The sequence below is a fragment of the Varroa jacobsoni genome, unplaced genomic scaffold (assembly GCF_002532875.2).
Source record: "Varroa jacobsoni isolate VJ856 unplaced genomic scaffold, vjacob_1.0 scaffold_1363, whole genome shotgun sequence".
In the NCBI taxonomy this organism is placed as follows: domain Eukaryota; kingdom Metazoa; phylum Arthropoda; class Arachnida; order Mesostigmata; family Varroidae; genus Varroa; species Varroa jacobsoni.
Window position 1 is genome coordinate 24,098 of NW_019214265.1, and position 26,049 is coordinate 50,146.

At 39.9% G+C, this 26,049-nt stretch overlaps 1 long non-coding RNA gene across 7 annotated transcripts in view; it reads right to left on the reverse strand.

Moving 5' to 3' along the window:
- LOC111269190 (uncharacterized) overlaps positions 1-16,503 on the reverse strand; it is a 37,345-nt gene extending 20,842 nt beyond the window's left edge. For 2 of the 7 annotated variants that reach the window (XR_015314506.1, XR_015314507.1), the window contains exons 1-2: positions 16,105-16,502; positions 15,296-15,454 (exon numbers count right to left, since the gene is read on the reverse strand). This is a non-coding gene — a long non-coding RNA (uncharacterized LOC111269190). Of the gene's footprint in view, positions 1-10,024; positions 10,057-15,295; positions 15,455-15,551 lie in introns of all 7 variants that reach the window. The other 5 variants (XR_002685640.2, XR_015314509.1, XR_002685641.2 and 2 more) reach the window with 5 other exon arrangements.
- Positions 16,504-26,049: the final 9,546 nt, after the last annotated feature.

The following is a 26,049-nucleotide window of genomic DNA, read 5'->3' on the forward strand; positions in this document are numbered from 1 at the left end:
ACTAGAATATCATCGTTATAATTTGCAAAAAGTTAAAAAACCGTGCGTCTAACGACAAAATCCCTTTTGCATGTGAAGGTGCCTTAACTAAGATGCGCAACTTTTAGATTTCATGAACCCTGTAAGGTGCCTATCAACTGTAATGGATTGAGCCACTTAGCCTTTGAGTATAAATAACAATCAATCGCTTTAGTAAGCTACTCGGTTCGCGGGTATAACGGTCGAGTGTGTCTGCATTGAATCGATGCCAGCGTAAACACTTTAACGACCGTAATTAAAACGTAATGGGCTATTAGATATCATTATCCATAGCATATAAAGCTTCAGTAGCATAGGCATATTCGTCGTAAACTAAGTCGACCTTCAGCCTGGAGGGCCTTATTGCTTCCACCTGTAGTGTATCTTAAGCATTACTTCGGAAGCAGTGAGATGCACGTATCCAGCTTGGTGACTATAAATGACAATGATTTCACCATTTCTGATATTTTTTGTCATACGTCAACTTCTCATCTAATCAATGTGCCCATGGAGAAACAAGGCGAAAAGGAAGGATTGGGAATGGATGGCATGAACTATACGTCTGGGTGCTAGTTGCGGTCGTAGTGTATGTACATGCAACGTAGGCCTGGATCTCTTTTGTCGATTTATATGGGTAGGTGCACTAGGGTAAAAAAGACGTTACAATAACAGTAACACGATGCGGCCAATACCGTCACAAGCGTGACCAGCGGAGGAGCTCATAGAAGCCTTTTTCCCCGTCCATCTCCGCCTATTTAGTGCCTTCGTCGATGATAGTGGCGGCAGCGGCGGCAACCGTCCCGTAATTATCATTAGCAACAACCACAACCGCGACAACTTCATGAAGCAGTTGCGCATTGTCGTCCGGTGCTGCAACGAGGTCTGTTTGCCAAAACGACTACTTCATTTTCTGTTACGATCGCTTCGCGACGTCGCTTTTCCTTCTCTAATTCACCATCAGCAGCTTCATCGTTCTTATCTTCGTTTTTCCTCCTATTCGCTCCTGTAGCCTTCGTAGGAAAAAAGGGGAAAAGAAAGAGCGCCGGCAGCGAAGATGCACATAAAAGAAGATAGCCTAACACTAGGACTAATTAAGGCCAGGTAAAGTTAGGGTCGGCTTTTTCTGGCTGGAAAACGCGTTGATATGAGATGAGAATGCGTTGTCATTGTAACTAACTAATAAGCATGCAGTTACGGTAATTTAAATCTTAACTATCGCAAAAACTATCAGATGTTAATACTTAGAAATATAAGGAGAGAAAAAATAAGAAATTGAGGAAGATACGATATCATTGCTTAAGTTAATAGCTGCTCGTATGGTTGCCACGTCGTTTCATGAATCTGTTAGAGAAACCCCAAATAAGTCCAGCGAGACCCATAACGGTTGGGTTCCTAATTGGAGTAGGTCTTTGATGCTATATCCAAAATGCTAGTTCTGAGGACTTGTTGACCTGACATGAACGATTAGCACTGTCAAAAAAAAAGGTGAGGCAGAGATACCAACTAACGCATTAACAGTTTAAAATATTGCAATTCCATCAAGACGGAACAAACAACATCAACAACAACAGTGATAACGATGGCTACGTGCTCCGTCGAAGCTCGCGGAGAGCCAGACGATTATCAGCAGACGCTGCACCGCTTTTGCTGAGGGTTATTAGAGTTACAGGTCGTGCATTGAAAAGAAACCATAACGCCTAAGATCGTTAACCGGTTGCCGCACAACTCCGGTAAATGAATTTACGAAGAGCGCTTTAATCATTGATTTATGTTGCGCTGCTGAATGAAAATCGCGTGAATAGTGAACACAAAAAAGAAAATAAATGATCGATAACTCTTTTCTGTAAATTTTTTTTTTTTTATAAATTTTATATGTTTTGCCACTGTGAATGTGTGTGTTATGTAGTTGCAACCAGGAAAACGTTACGAATATATTAACTATTACGTATATGTATGCATTTAGTCCATGATGTTTTCAGTTTAATTTATTCTCCTCTAAGTGATCTATAGTTATTTAACAAAGCAGCTTACTCCGAGCTAAAGTCGTAAATCAGTATATCTGTATTGGATTACACAGGTAGGTCTAATCAACTGTCCAGCAAACTCTGAAGAATACAGGGTGTCTGATGTATTAAATGGCGAAAATCATGGAAAATCTATCTTGCGTAAACGATAGGCACACCCAAGAAAGGTCGGCCGTGTAACAGGAAGATATTGCTTAAATTCTACAGTATATCCGAATACATCGTGCGTTGACGTAAAACGTAATAGCTAAATAATGCCTGCGATAGGGCGGAGTGGGCACTCTCCCTGTTTCGACATAGATTAAGTTATCTTGCTCTATTACGTTTAATTCTAATAAACGATCTTGCAATTACCCAATAGTTAATGTAAAATTCGTAATGTTATTCGTGTATTTTTACACACACGACGCAGTTATCTACTAACCGTTGCAAAGTATTCGTTGTTAAAAAAAAATAGACGCCTACAAGGTACAATCACTGAGACATATCATGTAGTGCTAAGTTCTTACACTGTATCGTTACGGGCACAGCGGTCGGTGGTACAGGCTCAATTAGACCGTAGACTGCAGTTTCCCACTTCTGTGGTTAATTTGTCCTAAAATCTAGCTCGGTCACTTCTCTCTGACTTGACTGGCTGGAATCAGAACCTCGAGAAAAGACGCCACAATTTCCTTGACTTTACGCCGTTGCTGCGTATCGCAGCCTACAAACTCTAGCGACAAAATTTAATTCTTCTCTATGAAAGGCATCAATTAATTGACATGGTAATATTGTATTCCGGACAATAATCGCAGAACTGTGAAATGTTGTTGTATGATAAGCAAATACACCGCTTGCAGGCGTTTCCTACTTCAGGATAGACCCATAAACAGCATCGATGCTAACAGTTTGGGTCGTCATTGTTTACCTTTTATCGCCAAGTTTTGATAGTACAATAATCTGGTAGGTTGGCTAGGGGAAATGGGCCTTCGCACGCATACATGGGGAGAGTTACGGCTCAAAGCTCGCTTCGCTGCTAGAAGTTGCCCCCACACCGGGTGGTCGGTTAGCCGTCTGCTTCAATATCTATGCGATGCCATCCGCCCTGCCCATCACATAATAACAAAACCGAAGGGGCCCATAACGTTTTACTTTAGATGCGCTACATTTACACGCACGAGAGCTTGCTGCGCCGCTGATCTGGTCGCATGTATTGCCATTCCGCCTGTCGTAGAGCTAGAACTACGACGAGGAGAGGATATCAAAATATCATTTGAGATGTTGCCATGTTAGCTGATTCAACGACCAGCGAGCTACCAGTTTAAAGAGTACCCAATTTAATGAAATCTGCTAGTCTTCGCTTGGTTAGTAAGCTTCCTGCAACCATCTGTAGCGCGTATAATCTGCAGCAAATACAGTCAATGAAAACGTCCGGCAACTCTTCTCTTGCATGTTCGAGCGTCTATTGCTTTTTTGGCCATATGACAAACAGAAAGAAAAATAAGGTTCCTAAGTAGAACTAGCAGTGCCTATTGTTGCTCTACACAGGTGAGTGTTCAAGACGAATCCAGTTAGCGCCAAACATTACCCGAAACATCTTTGTCTCAATAAGGGTTCTGCTATTTGCTAAAAACAAGCTTGCAATCGAAACTGAGATAAGTTCACAGTTATTTGTATGTCTTAAAATAGCGACAAATAGAGCGTGTTTATTATTATTCTACAAACGGTAATGGCACTACTATTTACGATCGTGTGCGCAGTCGAGGACAGCACAGACTTTTTTGCCATAATTGTTGATATGATTCGCCTATACGTGCCTTCCAATCGCTTGGTTACAGATCGTGTTTTAACGTGTAGCAATTTCAATTGAAGCTTCGTTCTGCTCTGTACTATAGACAGGAGTACGAATAGTCGGCCTAGCTTTCGTGACGCGAAGAATCGCTTATAGTACAATATGGTATTATTAGTAATTTTCTAATCGTATAAAAAAGCGAACACACTGAGAGACTTCTAGGTCAGACATCGATGAAGCATGATCTTAGCAACGCCGCACACCTCGACCCATGTATCAGACATATACTCATCGAACGTGACTGAGCCTTAAGTTATTTCAGTGTGCCTATTATAATCACTTGGCAAACCTTTTTGTATTGCGGATAAAATGCTTATGCGAACATGCAAAGTATGGATTGTCTTGTTTGCTGTGGTACGTTATGCGTTATATTCATTAAGCCTATTTTACGCAACTTATTTTGACTGAGCAGCGTTGAAATTTACGAGAACTTACGCAAAAAAAGTTCAGTAAATGCGAACACCTACGAAATCGTAACGTGACAGCACACGGAAACGCGTCTTTGCAGCGCGACAAGAGGTATGATCGATATATTCTTCGTGTAGATATATGTCGAAAGTAACAGGTGTTTCCACTGCAGCTGCGCTCTGTCCGTTAATGCAGCCTGACTTCGTCTCTATGGGACGACTCTCTATCTATTTTTGATGTGTGACGACTTTCGAGTCCAATGCAATTTTAGTAGTAGATGCTTGACTGTCAATCATTGATCTTTTCTACGCGGAAATTAGAATTTACCTGCTACTCATCCTGCAGCGTATGGTACTTGGCTCAAACACACATATCCTATGCTGGCATATTATATCCTCGGTATCCATTTGGAAAATGTGTGTGAATTTTCTACAATTGTTTAGATAAGGTGTCCTCTAGGACTACACGAAAAATTCGTCTGCCACTACGCGTGCCTATCGTACAAGAGGTTTATTTAGCGGTACGCGCCTCTTTCTTATTTGTAGAGAATATACTTAACGGATATGTTTCTAACGATGAAGCTAACTGCGTACTTCCGTACGATTCCAGTTTTTTAAAGTTTTAATTTAGGAAACCTCGTTAACGTTATTTACAATATATTATTTTGAACTAAACTGCCTTTGCATCCGTATGCCTATTTTTCGACCTGAAACCTTTGACATTCTGGAGAATATTATACATAATATATATAAACCGTTACATAAGCCAATCGACGCAGTGCTGACCTTATTAACTATGACTGAAAATATGTGGGTACTCATTTGCAAACAGAACACCCACACCTTTTCTGTTTCATAATGATAAAAAACATTTTTACAATGTTTGCTTTGTAAAGTACGATGTTAATGTTATAGTTAATCAGAAGATTGTTTTTTGCATTCAGCCGAAGCGAAGTTGTTTGCTGCATAAGAATTATCAGAACGGGTGTATATGTGCATAATCAGAACGCACTAACGAGAATTCGAGGTCGGGGCAGTTTTGCATTGGCCAAATAGACAAGAAGTTAAATTTGCAATAGTTTTTCCTCTGATCGCAAAATCGCCGAATCCGCACAGGTGTCTCCGAATTAAAGTGCATTGAAAGTTCTCATCGGCGGCGAGCGCCACGACCGATCATATGCGCTGCATTCATCAACTGCCTATTATAACCTATACGTATCCGGTAGAAACCTACGTGGAGATGTACACACAGTAGCTGTTTCCAAAAGATCGTGTTCATTGCGATGCTTAAATCAATGGAAATGTATAAATATCCCATGATTTTGTTTCCGATACAATCGTCGTATTATATACTCTGTAAAAACAGCGCATGCTAGATTTGAGCAGAAAGCTTGAAAAACCTAACAATCAATGATCGGTTCACGAGTGATTATGTCAATGGCTTAAACTGAAGTTAGAAATAAACTCTCTACAAATATAGGTTAGCCCTTTTGCTTATAGTCAAAAGTTATTTTCTGCAATAAACAAAGCGTTTTGATATTTTCTGCCGCGGTGCATGTCTGATACCATAAACAACCTTTCACCAACAACATACGAATAGTCTAAAATGACCAAATTAATCAAATATTACCAGCTACTGAAGAAAGGCAGCCAGAGAACATTATGATATACAACACGACGCAATTACTGTTCTTTTCTTAAAGAAAACCCATACGACTGGCTGCTATGAAGTCGCTGGCTTTGAGTGAGACAAGGGACATACGTCTACACGCTTAGTCAACGGTGCTAGTCATCTTATGAGAACAAAGTTACCAAAAAGACTAGGATTTCCCAAGTGCGATAGATGCCATTTCCATTCTATTTGTCCGCTTAACTGAATAAATCCGAAATGGATCTTCTTTTATTATATATCCAGGCAAAAAGAAGTCTATTAGTACTATACATTTCACACTTGTGCAGCATTGCAACATGTCAATGTCATAATTTCCTGAATGTCTTCGCTGTCCTTAAGAAGAAGAAATAATAAGATGTACGATTTCAGCGCGGGCTTAACGACAATCGTTTAAAGAAAAATCGAATCGGATGCCAAAACTTGGGCAGTTCCTGGGTCCCTGGGCAGCTAGAGGGTCCTCATTTCACCGCTAAATTAGCGGGGGACGATTGCATTCAAACGCGAACTTATATATATGTAACCTCTAAACTCGTTAAAATGTACACAGACAATAGTCGACAAAACAATTTGAATTGCCACAGAAGTCATTGTTGTAGCTATTGATTTGTTTAGACCTCATTGACGCAGGCATTACAGCTTGTATTATAGGAATCATGGCGAGGGTACTATTACCGTGCTCCTCTTACAAATACATTGTGTAGGCGAATTCACTCTTCACTGCGATAAATTACGTGCACCCTGCTACTTTAAGGAGCGTAAGATGAAGACTCTTTAATTGGACTTTGGGCCACCCTATATATATATATATATATATATATATATATGTGATTGAATGGTATATGGTAACTCTACGTATACCGTTGTTAAACAGAAAAACAGGAGCCAAGCAGCATTAAAACTATCAGGAAGACGCGAAGAAATAACGTAGAAGCTATAGAATCACTTAAGCTGTAAATTTTAATTAATGACCACCAAAATTTAGGTAACAGCTCCTTGTTTATTTAGAAGATTTATCGATTTCTTAACTCTCAACTAAGCTAGAAAAACGTAACGAGCATACTTTAGACATCTCGAGATAGTGCTTTATTCAGGTAACCCACTAAAGAATCATGATAAGAAAACTACGTTTAAATCTCTCGAAATAACTATATCATGGATTGGATCACGTACAAGCTTTAGCTTCTACGTTTAAATTTAGGTTTGATTTTTAACACCAGTACCGTTAATGCGCTGCTGTTTCCTATGATTAAACCTTATAGCACCAGTGTGCCCGCCCAGGCCCATTTCCTATGGAACGGTGGAGACCAGTCTTTATACTTTACAAGTACAGTAGAACAAACCCCGATTGAATGTATTTTATGTTCGAAAAAAATTTCAACCTTCAGGATTCAAGAACGGAAATCGTTAATTTTTCATTCGAACTTCAATGACAGAGTATTCACATACCCTGAACAAGCTTGAGAAATATTCTCGTATAAGCTTTTTAGGGTTTAGGTTGACCTAGTCCCTAGGACCATTTCGGATATATACAACAACAACAATATAAGTAGCACAATAAATACAACCTTTCATATGCGTCGTTTTAGCATATTTATACGCTCAGCAAAGTTACAATTAAGTAATGTTATTGTCATCATCATGTAACCCCTTCTAAGTCAATGTCAGACCGTCAAATGCGTGAGAAGTATAATTTTCCCTCGTGACGGCTAATCATGTACCTTGGCTTTCGAGGCCAAGCCCATACGGGCGCATAGATCACTCGACTCTTAGAAAAAATTAAAAATCGATTTCGCAGACAAAGTCTCGTTTAATATAGTAAGCAAATACAGTGTAATAATAGAGTACTCGCCTTAAAATACTTTTCAGTAAATTTTCATTTCTCATAACAGAATCTCAAATGGACTTGTTAATTCTATAAGGTCAATCTGAAAAATACTAATTTTAACTACCTTGATAAATTTTAAGGGAAAACGCTATTTTCAGTTTTACCTAAAACAATACACGTTTATAGTTTCTTTCAAAATTTACTTGAAACATACGTCGATTGATATATATGAGATTCTGTAAAAAGCAAGCAAAGTATTTGTAATTGGGTATGAAGCCGAAATTTTCCATAATAAACGTTTCTTGAAATCAGGACTATGATCTATGCGGCCTTACAGGTGTTGCCTTAAAAAGCTTAGATACGATCATGTAGATCTCCCACAAAACTATGCATGTCTGTTGTTTGTTTCGCAGCAGCTCAACGTTCACAGATGTCAGTGAGAAAACGGATCTTAAGTGTTTCGAATCTTCTATAATGAGCACACTTGTCCCGCAACGAACATCGTTGCCTGCAGGTTTCAAAGCACACCAACATCTGTAACTGCAGTAGCAATAATAAGATTGCATAGCAGTCGACGCCAAATTCTTCAGCTGCGTCTCTCAAATGGGGGCTTCCGTGTTTAACGGTGGCTGGTGCTAAAACTTCTAGTTTGTCGTCGTCCACATAGGCTTCCGTTCGTTGCATCGTCGTTATTGTCGTTGATATCAGAGACAAGGCTGATATAACATTACCGAACGGGAACCAGTGCCTGCTCGAGAGGAAATTTTCCGAAAAGGTAATCGCCACCATCATCATTGTAGCCGGCTTTCTTCGCAGCCTTTCAAAAGCCGTCGTCTTTTGTTTGTTGTGGTTGTCTTTTCGTGTTTCTTCCCCCTCTCGATCTGCCCTCTCTTTTCCCTTTCGAACTTTTATAGTCCCGTTAGCACTTACTTGCTAAGACCATCCTAAAGGCGTTTTCCAACTCCTCTCTTACCTCCTTGTTTAAATCCGGATTTGCGACAACTACCTCAATACACCGACTAGTAGAAGCAGCAGTCTGGTCGTTTCCGAAGCCCTGGCTAAAATACTCAGCACAGTCGTCTAACCCTATAAGAGCCCGTTCTAGCTTCAGCTCCTTCTCCACCTGGTCCGTATTCTCGATAGCCGTCGGCTTTCCGTACAGCCTAGTTTACATACTTTTTCAATGTCCCACTTCCTGAAGTTACTGAAGACTGTTGACCTCGGTTCGATGTTCGTTCCAACGTATCGTTGCACTGTGACGCCGCTACTGGCCACCCAAATATCGTCTTTCCCTCTTTTGAAACTGTGTTTGTTTGCATGAAACCCTTCTTTGACGGTCACCACACTCGGCGCTTGACTCAGGCCGAAACGCCTGTTCTAATAAAGAAATGCGATGTATGCTGTCACCAGAAAGAAGCATGCAAAATGACGGGAGACAAGAAGCTTACAACCACAATAACACTAGGCCGATTTAGCTGTTGAACAAAAGGAAAATCCCATAGTTGCAATGTCAGAAGCAATTTCGGTGTTGCAAATAGAGCGAAGAAGACGTCGAGAACATATGGTGGCGATAGCAGCAGCAGTAGCAGCTTAGCGCTTAGGCCGGACAAGCTGGCATTTTGGTCCAAATGCATACGATTACAATGCATAAGTAACGCGAAAGGAAAAAAGAGCAGTGAGAGACCAACGAGAAAAATGTACAGACTAGTAGTGGCTCAACTGGTCCATCACCAGCACTGTATACCACGTTGGACAGTGCTGCCTACCGAGAAGTTACATGCACCTGGCGACGGATGATACGTAATTATAGCGAGTACATCACGTACGAATACAAGATGAATCCGCAGTAGTCGATCTGCCTGTATTAGATAAAGTTACTAATAGAAATGGTCGAACTCTGAACTAGCGCAACTTCTCTTAAACTGAACGATTAGCAACGGATGTCTAAATGCTGAGTGATGATTCGTTGTTAACTAGTCGCATAAAGTACAGTAGAACTTCGTTAACAGCTCTACCTTAAAGTATACAGGTCTGATTATAAAATACATATCCCGAGTAGGTTAGGTCTGAACTATGCCAAACCAGAATGACGTTTGACAACACTTACCGAATATTAGGGCCTTTGAGTTGTTCGCACCTGTCACCAATGCAGACCTAATATTTCCTGTATTTTCCCCAAATGCCATTCTCCTACATATATCTATGTATATATATATACGCCCTGCAGTACAGTATATATGGTCTTACCTTATAGCCTCCCACTGATGATTAGGGTTAACCTGAAATGTAAGTAATTTGCTATCAGACGTCTTCTAGCGTGCCTAATGAGCCATGTAGTGCAGCATCATTTCCCACTTTGATTCTACATTTGTGTATTGGTGTTGACATATCGAATATTCAGCGATTTATTATTCATGACCTGTTACTCATTGATATTCAGCGCTGACATGTACACAAAGTGTGAACAGATATCAAAGCGCCACTATTCATGCTAATATGTATGCCTGTGCTAACCATTGCGAGACGGCAGTTAGGTACTATATGTACCTAGTTCTGCTACCGTTAATAACCTCATTTCTAACCTAGCTCAAAGGCTCCATAGAAGAATGGAGAACCTCTTTTGCAACTCTTTTACATTCGGGCGAGTGTAAGAAACTCTACGCTGGATAACGCTACGTTCGAGTTTACTGCTCAACCGTGCACCCTTAGCCGCTGGCGTTATTTAGTTACTTTACGCACTTTAAGCGTTAAGAGAAACAATTCACAATTTTCTATTCGGCAGCTTTAGTAGTCAGGTAGTTGGTTCAGGACAAAAGCAGGCGCTATTAAAAAATTGCTATTACCACCACTCCTACGGCCAGAAGCACGCACGCAACGAAACTAGGTATCCGCCTTATAGGCGCAGAGTCTACAAATATTTGAGTCGCAAGGCATTACCTTAAAATAGCAGACGTAATCGTTAAAACTGGAACTTCGGGGCGTCTAATATGTATCAACAGACAGATAATGAGGATGTATATATATAAGCCGTCAAACGAAACATAAGTCGAAAGGTACCGTACAATCTGTTGAGACGATTCCCGTCGCTCAGCCGTGTCGCTAACTCTCTTTATTTAAGCCCAGGCCTCTATGTTTGTGGTTCGGAAATTCAGATAACGTATTCAGATAGACTCTTTGGAGTCGAAAACAATAGGCATAAAAAGTAACCAAATTCTCTGCTGCAAATTCTACTGTTAGATATATGTTTGTTTTCATATAGTCGTACTGCTTTTCGTAGTATTATTATAGTATTGCCAACTCATTATTAATATAGTATTTAATTACTTAAGAGTAGAACCAGTCTGGTAATGATGGCCTTGGGTGTAAGTTATGGCCTTTGTTAAATATGCACGTCCGATATCTATATGTGATATCCAAGTTCGATATATGCCCGTTATGAGGGGAATTTTATGATTCTTTGTCGCATTAGGTGAAGGTGGCAAAAATAAGACAGCCAAAATTATACGTAACCTAAATAGTGGGAGTACGTATACCTGAGTGTTCACTGGCAGAATTCAAATTAATAGTGAATAATTCCATTCCGAAACGCGTTGGCTTGCTGAGATGTTTGCGATCCATCACAAAACATCCTCCCTAATAATTCGATGGACAGTTTGTGGATGTCACCAATTTTCTATTCTAGTCAAAGTAAACTCAAGCCTTCCGCGAGTCCTGTCGCCACTATATGCCAGTCACTAACGCTAGCTGATAACTGATAGTAACAGAGCAAGGAAAAGTTTTTTCACCGGGACCGATATGTCGTCTATACGAGGTAAACGTTTTGTTTTTCCGTAGAGAACTTTTTAAATGAACACATAACAGGGCCTTATGTGAACTTTAACATTTCGGGCAGAAGCGTCCATCGTCATTCAGGGTTACGAAGCAGACAAATACAAATTTAATGGTCGAGCCATATTTCCAAGGTAGCCACACTTCGTAGAGCCATTGTCGAAGGGAGGATCAGCTTATCTTTTATCCGGAAAAAGCGCGACAAACATAATCATTCGGGTACGAGCCCCCAGGGATGGAGGGGGCCATGAAGACTGAACATCTTAGCGATTTAATTATGCTGACAACTGGCCATCCCAGCTTCAGAGAAATTAGCCCTGGGTTAAAGAAGTCCTCTTGGTACAGTGCTTTCGCTTCCTGCATCTACCTAAAAGTTAATCTGAGGAGAATGCCTTGTGCAAAAATTCTATTCTGTATGAATAAATATGGTGTAGGTACGACTGTTTCGCGGTTCAGTGTGGCGCTGCAATGATCAGATTTTTTCAAAGGGTTTCTGCGCTCAAATCTCTAGTCTGTGTGATAGCAAAATGTCGTAATAAGACAATTTATACTTTACTGCACTTGCTAATCGATTACGAACTCCGTCCTCAGGCGTTACACTGTGAAACACTAATGCTACCTCTTGGTAACCTAAGTAAATGTTTGAGGTGAGACGTTCGATTCTCTCCATTGACAGTTGCTTTAAACAATGATCTACAGTACGAAAAAAAAAAATAGTTCCAAGTATATTTAGTGCTACTGATTATCGCTACCGATGCACGCAAAATCCAGGCTTGAGGTCACCAGCTTGGCTATGTATGTACAAAAGTATTCATGTATATCTATGTGCGTGTTAATAAAGTACGGGATAGTTCCACACTATATCTGAATTTTCGATTATTTGAATTCTGTATTTAATAGATAAACAATTGACGATTCCTACACAGATGTCACTACCATCATTCATCTATGTAAGAGAGGATCGCCGAAATGCAGCTGGCCTTTTCTAAAGATGCGTAAATAAACGGTGTTCTTAATAGGCCATCAAAGCTCCAACTCCAAATGTGTACTGCAAAACCTAGACAGAGATTGAGATATCACATGTATTCGAGTCGCCACCATGAACTTTATATGTAAAATATAGGTGGAACAGAAACTGTAAGTTTTAGCAGCCGATGTTCAAGCAGCCATACGTGTCTATGTTTTAAACAGTTTCGGACGCAATGCGCAAATGCGACAGGGTAACTGCGTGCGCAGACCATATTATTTCGCCTCGCCATCCGGAAATATACAGATTGTCTTTGCCAGTTAGTAGCTTCTCTTGCTGCAAGACTAAACTATATATATATATATATATATATCTTCATTCAAAATCTCTCGGCACCGTCTCGCGAACCGTCTTTTCATAGTGGGCTTCTTGCAAAACGCCAATTGGAAACCCTAAACTTCGTTTTCTCTAAGCAAATTGGCCACATACGTAAATTGTCATGAATTAGGTACGTTGTAGTCCATAATATTGTGTCACAAGATGCCACTTTAAAGCAATTGACGTACGTGTAGCCGAAATGTTTCTTACAGACACTTGTAATATGGTGTCGCCATATAGCTATGTAGGGATATTAAAAATTCAACCCTGTTAAAATCAAAAGGTATCAGACATCTGGAGCTGAGACTTCCCTCTCTTGCGGGACATGTTGCGAATAGCAAGCCCATCTTATTTTTAAAGCCTCTATTTAATTTGCCAATATGGCTCGAAGTTACGACGACACTTTGTTGCCAGTTAAGGTACATTGTCCCACAAATCACAACAATAACTTCCCGTCCTAAATTCAGTAGGTCACATTCAGCAGTGGCCCTAGATACTATTACAGTTCAAAAACTAACGAAAGTCAATGGACCTATATATAAGAAGATAAACCTATCTTCTTATTTATTTAGTTGATTTTGTTTTGAAACGTTTGCTTTATAGCCCTTGACCTTATTGGACTGCGTTTGTTATATTAAGGCTAAATAGAAGGTTATTATAAATAAATAAGGATTTAGTGTGTACACAAATTTTAAATATTTTCAAAAAAATATTATTTTTCTTCCTAGATCCCTGAGAAATCCCCTCAGATGTGTACAAGTTGATCAACAAAGCAAACCGTCCATGATGGAAAATAAGCTTTGTTGTGAATCTCCGTTGTTTAAACTTTACATTTTACCATATCAATTCAATGTTACACTAGACCATGTGTAACTTCTAAAAATGATAGTGGAATAAAGAACCTTTTAATATCGAGATGTCTACTAATGTTTGATTTCTCGTTACTTAGAGATTTTTAGCTTAGAGGGTGCCAGGCGACATTGTCTCAACGACGTTGCTTACAAAAACAATAGCTTCAACATATGGAAATCGATCGACCACGACGAAATGCGTTTGCTATAAAGCTTGAATTTCCTATGTAGGAATTGCCTGTCCATACGTGTAGCACGTAAGAGATGGAGTAGTGCGACACACCGACTTCTTCCTGCAACCAAACAGACCAATAACCTGGGTCGTTCTACGAAGGTTCGGGCAACAGTTTACTTTCTAATCTTGTTGAGCCTCTTACAAGGCTGGCCAAAGAATCGTCCCGCGGGTTCTGCACGAATGCATACAGCTGGGAACGTCATATGAAAAATCGATGCGTGATCAGACTACGCGTTTATGCGTTCGAAAGCAAGTAGCTGTCAGTACGGTTCATCGTTACCATAGAGGAGATGCTATAGCTTATAGCGTCGATTTACTGTGCTTCGTAGATGTACAGCTTTCCAGACTTTTCAATCCCACAAAACGTACGAAGCTATAAATCTCAAAATTAACAAAGAGTAAATAGCTTGGCGCTATTTCTGAAAAACTGTGAAAAAAAAGATAAAATAGATGTCGATTAACTGCTTTTACAAGAATAGTTTTAATCCTCCATCGTGCTAATAAATACACCAGACAGTTTTACTCATTCTCTTATCGAAAATGGCCTTTGTTCCTGAGTGACTCTGCATATCACCACCATGAAGCTTCGTGATTTGAAATCGTGAGCTTCGTGTATGATTTGAATCGATACTACTTTTATAATATTATCTGTCTTTACAGTTAGTCAAATTGCTAAGTTATTCCCATCCGACGACAACGTACGCGATCACACCTTTTGCAACGTACGATTGTCCAAAGTGTGAGCTAGAGCTGATTCAAATATCCAAGACCTCATGGACCAGAAGAACGCACGCAATAGTTCCCTCACAATAACATTTTTGATTTTCGAACAAAGATAAGATGGTCAGCACAGGGTTTAGGAAAACAGCTGAATGAAGCCATGTTGAACAAATTTAATGGCGTTTGAGTACGGCTGAAGGTTCCACATCGGGCTTAGTTTTTAGTGGTTTTCAGTGAAATTTTATTTATTAACCTTTGCTGGTAGAATTGAGAGCTTCAGGTGCAGGTCAACAACACAATATTTCAAGATTAGAGCACATATATCGAACCATTTAAAACACTGCGTCATATAAGTTTTTCAAGTTCGTAAAACTAACTATACTTGTTCTACTACTCACCAGGTGGTTCGGTATTCGTTAGAATATAGAATAGGTGAACGCAATGAAAAAAAGTCAGCTGCGCTACCCTGCTGCAATCCGAGTGGTCTGACGTTTAAACGATTTCATTAGAGCTTAATGACATAAAAACCTTCGAGATACCTGAAAGGTCGTCGTTTAATCGTATGACCTGTTGTGATTGTGGCGAGCTGATCACCAGCTTCCGTGAGCGCAATCTCTGTAGTGTCGTCGCTCATGTTGGCGTCCGGCAATAATGTCTCGCGGGAGTAACAATTCCTCAGTTTGTACGCTTCCGGGGCACTACAAAAACCAAGAAACAATAGGTTTTATACTATTTGCGGACGATTCAGTCAATTAACGATTGAAGGGTTTTCCGATTGCTTATTAGTAATATTACCTCAGTCTTTACAGTTTGCCAGCGATTCAGCTTCCGTCAACCACACGCACAAAGAGAGAGCCACACTGATAAGGATTTCTTGCCCACAACGATCTTACATATTAAGGGAACTTTCAAACAGCCTAAAGATCCTCAAAGGGAACATTTTACTCCTAGAGGACGTGAATCAACAGCGGTCGTCGGCGGGGCGTGTTAGATCAATGTTAAATTGCTTATTCATTTGTTTTCGTAATTATTTTCCTTTTAACCAATGAACACAGTGAGGGGGCATGTAGACACACTCTTATTACTAGATCCGACACCCTCGGGCTTGTCGCTTTTAGTAGCTAATTTACTTCCACAAAAACAAACACATATCTGTTGATGTCTTTTCTCCTTCTCTTCTGATTCTTTGCTTCTACTGAACAACGATGCGAGTAACAGAACCCGAACGAGCACTGCATTATTCACTGCAATAACACACTATTCTTCAGTTTTTTCATTGAAATGTAAACGTTTCTCAAATTACTTTGCCGATAATTTGTCCTAGCGTAGTATGCCTGAATTTACTTACTTAGGCGTACGCGAACTTGCAACAGAGAAAACGCAGCGCATCATAAGTTTGGCCTACATATGCTGGCACTGATGTTTTCGCGAGAATTAAGTGTAACGTGGTAGAACTCGTATTCGAGTATGGCTACAACCAGCAACAAGTAGCGACGAGCGAAAGCTTTTTCTGTACAGGAGCAGGACTGGCAAAAGCGGCGAAAACTAGAGCGACAAAGGAGAAGGCCAACGAAAGGATTTTAATGTATCTGTTACCACCACCGCTAATTTTTCAACAACAACTTTAATTTTTTCCCGTGTTTTATCCTCCTTGGGACACGACAGTTCACAGCAGACCTCCAGCAATAACTATGGGCGTCCTACTAGAGGACCACCATGCTCTTCTTTAATCGTGCACGCTGGTTTCGTACCCCCCCCCCCCCCCCAACTATGCCACCAAAGCTACGACGGTGGAAGGCAAAGGAGAGAGATGACACGGCCCTCTCCGTAGAAAGGAAGGGCCTTAGCTGATATTCTGCAAGCAGACTCAACCACTTGGTAATGGGACCTGAGAGCCGGGACATATTTGCTAATCTTGGGGCCGACAATGGCCAACAGGCTGCGACGTAGGCTGTGAAACCGAAAGATATGCTACATATGGCTGCAATAGTAGCTGCAGTATTTATTGTGTTAACGCTGATTGCAGAAAGCGTAGGACTAACACGAATTCCTGCAATATACAAAGCTTCTATTCTTTGTTGCGTCACCACGAACTATTGAAATTTATGGTTTTCTGCCGCACTTTTCTCATAGGTATGCCGCCCCGCCTGTGGTCGCATAACTGTGGAAAAACATCATAGTCGAATAAATCCGTAGTTGTTTTGCCTAGCTTTCAGCTTCATTGTAGTTGGCAAGGCGGCCTGTAGTGAATACTGAGCGAAGCCTTGTTTGCGGCTAGATAAGTCTGAATCGAAAAATGATGCCAGCATAAATTGTCGCTGCTATTATTGACTCGGTAAAGGACATCTAAAACGAGTGACACCTGCGCTGAACACAAGCATTGCACCTCTGTAGTATGCAGATTGTTTAGAATGAAATTCTTTGTTTAAACTTTTAAATAAAGTTAAATAAGCTAACACATCTAGCTCTGTTAAATATTTACATTAATGCCACTAGCAAACTAAGTAAAGTTCAATATACTCAAATCTACCTAATAATCATTCAAGCAGTTGCTATATAAACATATGTGCCTGATTGTAGGTTCTACGACTGCGGTCCGGTACGAACCTTGTTGTTGTATCGTTCAACAACTCAATCCCAGCGGGTTAAAAGCGCCGAATTAAATTGAGGAGTGACCTTTTATGAGGATTTCTTCAGCAATTACTTCTGCCCTATCGTAAGTGTAGCTTCCAATGCATTTCAGTCTTATGTGCTTAAACTCTATAACACAATAAGCCGTTTCGTGCGGTATTTGACCTTTTATTCGTTATTTGATGCTTTTACCTCTCTAAATAGTGAAGTCAACCGTTCTTCATCGGCCATGTACAAGATAGGCCAAAGATCCCCAATCCATATGTGTGAAAAAGGTAACTGCTTTTCTTGGTACGCAATTTTTTTTCGTCATAGCTAGCTCTCAGCTGTCGTTTCTATGATAGACTTCACTACCTTTGTTTAGCGTTGCTTTATATATCTCCATATAAGGAACTCAACACGGGCAGTCTAGAACGACCAGGAAAGAAAAAGGGGGTTGTTCTATTTATCGTCTTTTCAACTGTTCGGATTTTTACTGGATCAAAAGGGTGTGTCCGCCCAGAGTCAAACCTAAACCACCTCTGTGGCCTCCAAATTTATAAACAATGCATTGCATTATGCCGGTGACCTCTCAACATACAACTGCGATGAATGCCACGTCGAAGCTCATTAGAGTTGTCTTGCAGCAGAAATGGATTTTTCCTTTTGAAACTCTGCTACATCCGATGTCCCCTTAGGACAACTATCCACAAATTATAAAATAATTAATATTAAAAAATCATATTGAAATATGAATATTGAAACAAATTTAAAGTCACTACTGCTAACAAGCTTTTTCTCTAACGGACAATTAAAAGATGTTCCGTGAAAGTTTTGTTAGCTTTTTTATTGTAACTTGACCATGAGTAGCTATAAATATCCAGCCCAACACATCAATTATCCGCACGCAACTGTGCATCAACTTGCAATTCTATAATTCATAGTTATATTAATGTTTTGAATAGGCGGGTTCCATTTAAGCATCGGTGACGGGTTGCTCTACCTTACAATAAAGTATCTCGCTTTAAAATTCCTAAATAAAGCGTTGAGTTGCTTTTTATCGAACCGCAGATTAGGACTGAAATAAAGCGTCCATATTAATAAGTCCCCATTCTGCCTAGTGATTATCAATAAATCAATCAAACATATCTGTTCACCTCAGCAGTTAGAATTCCCATCTTCCATTAGGTTGGAAGTATTGGCTCTTCTTGTCAAATTTCGCTATTTCAGCCTCAGATTTTGCATTGTTTTTCAAAGTGTTTAAATTAAATAAACAATTTGAGTTTTTTGTTCCATACTTAAACCGTTAGGCATTGCTTCAGACATGCCGCGCCAGATTAACGAAGATCGAAGGTGCGTGAGTACGAGGCCGAAAGTGCTCCCGTAGTAGAAAGTGTCCTAAATCTTGAAGGAAGCGAAGCGCTTTTAGCCGAAGTTTGGGTCTAAATAAAACCTTTAGAAGACAGCCAAGCATGAGTATACGAGAACCCTTGCGTCATTTACAAACAACCAGTTTGCATAAAAGTAATCGTATGAGACGGACTCTAGGCAAGAGGCATCGGACTTTCATGTACTTCATAGTTCTTTCTACAAATACACGTTAAAAGGTTTCTTATGGCCGAAATTGAGGGAATTTGACGTGGATAACCCAACATCGCCTACCATTGCACATAGGTCTTGCATAACAGGACTTACGAGTTGGGTTCTATGCGTCGTTAAAGCTTAGAGCTCTTACTCAAGCAATTTCGTTAGCAGGTTTAGCTCTTTCCATCGACCGCCGGATGACCGAACAAATGATTCCAAAATTTGAAAACGGACGAAAATGAGTCTTCGATTGTTTTGCCCCAAAGTAGTCGCAGCTTCATTGTTACTGGACTCACAAGCCGCAAGGTGTTGAAGAACTATAGATCATAACGAAAATTGCTTCAGCTGCTGGGGTCTTTGCACTGCTTTAGAACGTACATATTAAAATGCCGGGAGTAAGAGTTTTTTTTGATTGCGCACTTGTTACATAAATGCTTTATTTAACAAAACTCTTGTCCATGAAGACCATTTTAGTCGGGGTTACTTATTAATCTGCCCTCTCTACGTGTGTACATCTTATATAGTGTCTCGAAAAATGTATGCATAAATGATTATAAATTCAGTTTTTACTTACATAAAATTCATACATAAAAACAAATATTAATGTATGTGATATGAATATTTTTTAATTGCAAACGCATCTCCATAAAAGGTAAAGTTGATCCTCTTATCGGAGACGTCCAGGATTCCCAGTGTTCTAGTTAATACATTGATGCTAGCAGTAGACTACTGATTCATAAATTCTAGCAAAAATTTCATTTAAATTTGTGTCGTAGGTTTTCTGGCGGAGAATTTACCCTTGAAGTATCCTTACAAAAAAAGGTCCATTAACGTCAGGTCTGAAGAGCGGGCGAAATATTTTGTGGTCCTTCTTCGTTCAGTTTATCTTCTTGGAAGATACTCAGCAAGATATGGTCTGTTCTGACATCAGGATGGTGGTTTGCAAATGTTCCGTCCTGTTGGAAACAAAATTTGTCATCGTCATCAAAATGAAAATGTAGTTAGTGTTCCTGCACAACGTGTGAATTTACAGTTGCCCCATAAGTATAATCATGCCGATTTATTATGTCGTTTAACCGGAACGTAGCTTCATCGCTCCAAATAATTTCCTTCAAGACCATACACCTTATTCACTTTCTTCTGGTACCATTCGCAAAAATTGTTTTTTTTTTTTTTTCGTTCTCGTCATCGATAATTTTTTCTATTTACAATGCCTTAAAATGCTACTACTACTAATGACAAGCTCACGACTTACCTGCTTTTCAGATGCTTCGATACTACTTTAGAGTACTCCTTTTTGACTGGTAAAGCTTGTTGATATGCTTCGTGTTCCGAAACATCATTTGGACATTTCGAAGAATTTAAACTTATCTTTTGTCCTATGAATTGTGAGTCGCACAAGCAGATCCATCTGAAATTTTCTGCGATATACTTTTGTTTTGTACTTTTACTATATTTTCACATCTCCAATAACATTTTAAAACAAATTTTCTTTGTTCATTGATTGCTCTCATTAGTTCTAATTGATTACATCCTGAAACAATCAGGAAGTTACCTTTTTGAGAAACCGTGTATTTCTTAGGTTTCACTCAATTTTATACCTACAATATAAACCTTTCAGAGGCCACACCTACTATAGCCTACTCTATGGAACGCTATATGGCTAGTGAAAAGGCAATGCTGCAAACATTAGATAGAGTAAATAGCCTTAAGTTGTCGATGCTATTACCGATGGCGCAGTCAATTCGGCTCCATCGTACGTAAGGCCACTGTAGTGTTTGAATCGTAGGTTCTTTAGGTGCTCTTCTACAGTGACACGTTCCTTTAGCGGACGAGCACGAACCCTTGAAGCCAAACGGCAGGCCATTCACCTACTAGACTACTTCACTCAAGCGTTAGGCTGGTTTGGTCTATACAGATCGTAAAATAACAGGGTGTTCGGTGAGAAACGACCAAAATGCCTGCTATTAGGCCATAACTTAGCATCCAATGTGAGGATGGCAAGGCAGTTTGTGGAGAACAACAATTTGCAAACGTCTGCATAAGGTAACTGCGACCATGGCCTAATAGATTACATCCTAGAACTTTAACGAACAAACAAGCAACGACCTAAGCACACAGATTTGGTGTAATTTAATATTTGCATCGGGACAACGGTTCCTGGAAGGTTTTTCTTATTCAGATCAGGCCATCTACCACCAGTATCCTAAACGAATAACTCCGTTTACAAAATGCAATTCATAAAAACACTCTAGAGTTTTTCGATTCATATACTCTCGGTAAACTCGGCCAACGGCCGTCAAATTAATGATTATACGGGTACGTATTTCTATCCCCTGTATAAGAAGCGACCAGATTCTTAGCACGTAATAAGTGAGCAGCCTGGGAACTTATGCTTTTCCATTGTTTCAACACGAACACCGTGCGTATTCTTTGTTAATTTCGTACAGCTGATAAAAATAACATCTTTTTCAGCATTGAGTACCACTGTACGGCAGCTAGTTACGTTTTTAGATATTATCATTTATGTCTAACAGATATTGATGCTATCTTTTGTACTCAAATATAGACTCCCTAAAGGGGTGCTAAGTGTTATCATTTAAGACAGACGCCTTTGTTCTTAGTCTCATCAAAGCATATTTTGTGCCTATTGTCGGTATAATCAAATTAGCTGGACCGATTCAATTAATGCGCTACGTATGAGCTTCCCTAAACTCGTAAATAGTTAAACGATATCTCTGACGATAATTTTTCGAAAATGGATTAAAATAAGCTTCTTCGCTGAATCAACTATAACGCAAGTGTGGAATAGAGACATCTTCGAGTCTCATTCATCATGGCAATATCTGCAAACAGCATCAGGTGATATACCTACCTACCTACCTATCTAAGGCACTGATAACCTCCAAAAAATCTGTGGCCACTTTCTTGCGTTGAGTCGAACGTTATTTGCCCATACCTTTTGATGACCCACACTTGCTTACATCCATAATCAGTTTCCTTGTAACTTTCGCTGGATTTATCTAATTTTGCTAATATCTTTCCCGCTATTCATTGCGACGTTTTTTTCCTGATATCCTTGTTTTTTTTTTATCATTCTGTTCATCTATCTTGTTGTTCGTTTATACGCATGGGACTTGCCCGCCCACAACCGTTACCACATCGAAGAATATAGTTCCAACTGCTGTTTATAAATAGGAATCGGGCGGTGCAATTGCAGTGCTGCACTTCTTTATCCTTCACAGATACAAATACAGATGCGTAACGATGTCGACGCTTTTATGATACTCTAATAAATCCTGCTCTTTTGTGTCGTCACATGGAGGGTCACGATTAACCTGATCCCGGCACGCTTAGACACCCACGCGTGAATTATAATCAGGGAAAAGAAGAATGAGGCATTTAGTATTATAGGCATCAATATAATATATAACATACACGTATCTAGATGAGTGCTTCGCACACCGAGATAGTATTTCACATTCTTTTTATTACTTTTTTTGTTTGACACAAGGATTGTTATTTCAGACCTTTTCTCATTAAGCTCTGAAATGTTTCGAGCGAGGTGAATCCCCCAGAAGTACGCAATACGGCCGAATTCGCAATGAGAAGCAGTTATTAATATATTTGTCTATGGCAGCGCTCCTAATAAGTACACAGATCGGGACATTCCCCCTATTCATAACAACTATGAAGCGTGAATTGCCTCAATCTAAATGGCATTATTAGATGATTTCACTATTAGATAAGCTTGTTATGACCTTAGCAAACACCTTGGATCTGGATGAAGAACATTGTATATATAGAAAAAATACACTGATACGTTTGTATTTGTTACTAGTTTGCCTGGATCTCCTGTCATCGCAAGAATTTTTTGTAAACGCTGTTTATGCCTTTTTGAAAGTAATTGCAGAAGCTTAATGTACTTTTTCTACTTCTTAACACACAAATACGTGTAACCTAAGAGGTTCTCAGCAAAGATGGCATAATTGTTCCGTACTGGTTTTAGATCCAAAATTCAAATAACAATGCAGATAAAAACGGAAATTAAAGACGAACAACAGACGGCGAATTTCTAACGGATTTTAGCTTTCTTTCAATTGCCCATACATCCTGTATCAAAGTAAACGACATAAGAAGGACAACTGACAAACACAGTCGGAGCAGTTCTTTAGCGCTCGGAACATATTCATCTCTTCGGTAGAATCTCGCTGATATTTTTTTGTCGTTTTGCTGGAAATGCCAGTTATCGTAAATGAAAGCGAGCTGAAGTATCCGCCATATATAAAATGTATTATATGCGCAACATCGAACGAATCAAACGAAGCGTGCCTACACCCGGATTCGAACCCAGACTATCACGTGTTTCTCGAATATTTTTGCTTTGAAAATTCCGAATTCAAAAACACTCACTACTATTGGATCTCTAAAAGCGTAGTGGAACAAGTTTATGGGACAAATATACCTCCTTTCTCATGGCTAGCACTTTTAATGGCTTTTTAGAACTGACAAAAATCCCGACGGTGTTAGGGGCAAAGAACCACTTTCAAAACAAAGCAAGTAGGCTGTGTTGTTGATATTCCGGCTTTAGCTGCGGCTATGAAGATATACCGGCTTCGTCCCAAATCGATATTTGACCAATGGGTCTTCTTTTACGTGGCGCCAGCTACAGTCTTACGTGCATCAGCCTACAACTTGTTCTACTACTCTCACAGAAGAATTCAATAGTGTAAACGTCTAAGGCAATCAGAGAGATATTCCAGCGCGCGTCTCGCGTACGGATGTTAACGCATCACGACAACACTTGCAGCTAACGATAGAGGCTACCGCGGATGTGTTGGCGACGGGCCACGTATGGCGAATGATGATGCGCTAAAAGATATCAATTTTGCGTGTTGCTATCGTTTAGCCTTCATCTGCGTCCGCTCGATCATCCTGCTCGCTGCGGGCGCGTCAGCGAAGAAAGTGGTAGTACTTGGTGCGCTTGAACAAGCAATGTCGAGTATTTCGAAAGCCAAATGCATACTCCTCAACAGCCTTTGGCCATTTTACAGGCTTTTTTTTAAACATTTTATGCAGCCATAACCTTTCTCGTGCTGCTACGAGCCAAAGCTGCTCCGGTAGATGGTTATAGGGACATCTCCCGCGATAGTCTCCGCTTGTCATGCGCCCATTGAAAAGAGCTGCCTCATAAACACGCACGAGATAACACTTGCGTGTTACGTGTCGCTTTAGAGGTATCTGCTGAATCAGCAGTTTAGCCTAAAGGAACTCATGGTAACAATGCTATAAAAAGTTTTGCAAGGTCCGCACTCTCGCTAAATCCTTTTTCAACGATAGATTCGATCTCAGTTATGCTTACAAGAAAAAACGCAGACCTCTGATAGTGTTCATTTAGGTTCCCTTTGTATCCTAAATGAGAACATAAATCATACGACACGACCAGTAGTCGTCTGCAACAGTTGAAGACGTGGCTTACTGATTGCCATTTGTAAGAATGTAAAATATCTTTGAAGTAGGTTGGTACTTCGATACGTCATTAGTACCAAAGGCCAACCAAAGCCAGTCATTCAACGAAGGATGACAATTCTATAATTATGCTATTGAATATCTATTATCGTTCATTTTTCCTAAGCATCCGTAAACTTATTACGAATTTGTGGACGCAAGCAAATACTTTTGTCGTTGTAAACTCTAGCACTAGGCATGTTAATCGGGGCGATGGCTTCGTCCATTAAGATGTTTATGAGAGGGGCCAGAAGAGGCAGCCTCGAACTAATTTATTCCCCGGAAAATGATGATGTCACACATATAAAGGTAAATTAGGACCAAGGTGATTTTCTCATCCTAATTTACGCTTCAGCTTAGATTACGTTTTGGTTCGTTGAGTCTTCGCATGTTAATTCGTATACGTAGAATGCTTATTTACTTAGCGCAGCTAACTCTGGCTCCAGAAAGTGACTTCGTAATGTTTGAAAATAAGGAATGTTATGAAGGCCAAGAGTAGCTTACTTCAAGATCATTACAGCTACGCTTAGTAACCCATGCCCGTAGTGATCCAAGAACTGCCAGTTGTGTACAGTTTGCGAGAATAAACAGAAACCCTTTTTTCTGACGTAGGACGTTCAGGAGTTCGAAGACAAGGCCTGTTAAAAAAATTGGTACGCGCCTCCCTTTTACAGGAGAAGCTACCTTGTACAAGAGATTTACGTCTTTACCCATATATTAACTTCACCCTGAGAGGTTGGTTAGTGCAAGTTAAAAACTTTTCCCCTGAGAAAAGCTGTGCGTCGAAGACACATATCACGGGTGCTTTAAAGTGAATAGCTTGACTTTTTGGTTGGCTTAATTAACTGTTAAATGTATAATATGGCGCTGCTACTCTAAGACGTAGCTCTAATCTAATTTAACTACGTAGTAGCCAACGTACGAGAGACTCTATCTTTGAAAAAACCACAGGTCTTTGTAGAGTCTGCAGAACTACCGAAGTTGTCAAGTTGGATCGAGGGTAGGCAAGGGAGCACTGAATACATTTTTTTTCATAGATATTAAATGTCGGAGGATGTGGATCGGCTATTTCCGTAGTTTGTCTCGATGTAGCAGCAGGCCAATCGGTACGAGGAACAACCTCACTCCGATGCTTTATGAAGGTTAGAGATTCTCATCGCGTCTAAATGATTTATGGCGCCTCTTATATCGTAGACCTCATTATATCTTCGAGATGAGCTTTACTTTTCACCATCCTAATAACATCTGCAATATCCGCAGAGTTGCATAAACTGGTGCAGGGCACACCTACTCCTCGAGAAAACAGCCGAGAAATGTTTTTTGCACGGACAAAATTTTGGTATACGTATAAGAAGAAAAACCAGAGCGGAGCATGATAAAGAAGAACAGAATCCTCTTATAGCTAAATTTGAAATACTTCACAACTGAACGCCAGTAAATGCTACTGATATTCACTTCAGTGTGCTATTGATCCTTCTTCCTTTTTTTGATTGAAGAGGGAGAGTCTTTTCTGTTAAACCGCAATATGCTAGTTAAAAGTATTTTGAGATAAATTGAACTACCTATAAATATAGCACACTTATACTGGGTA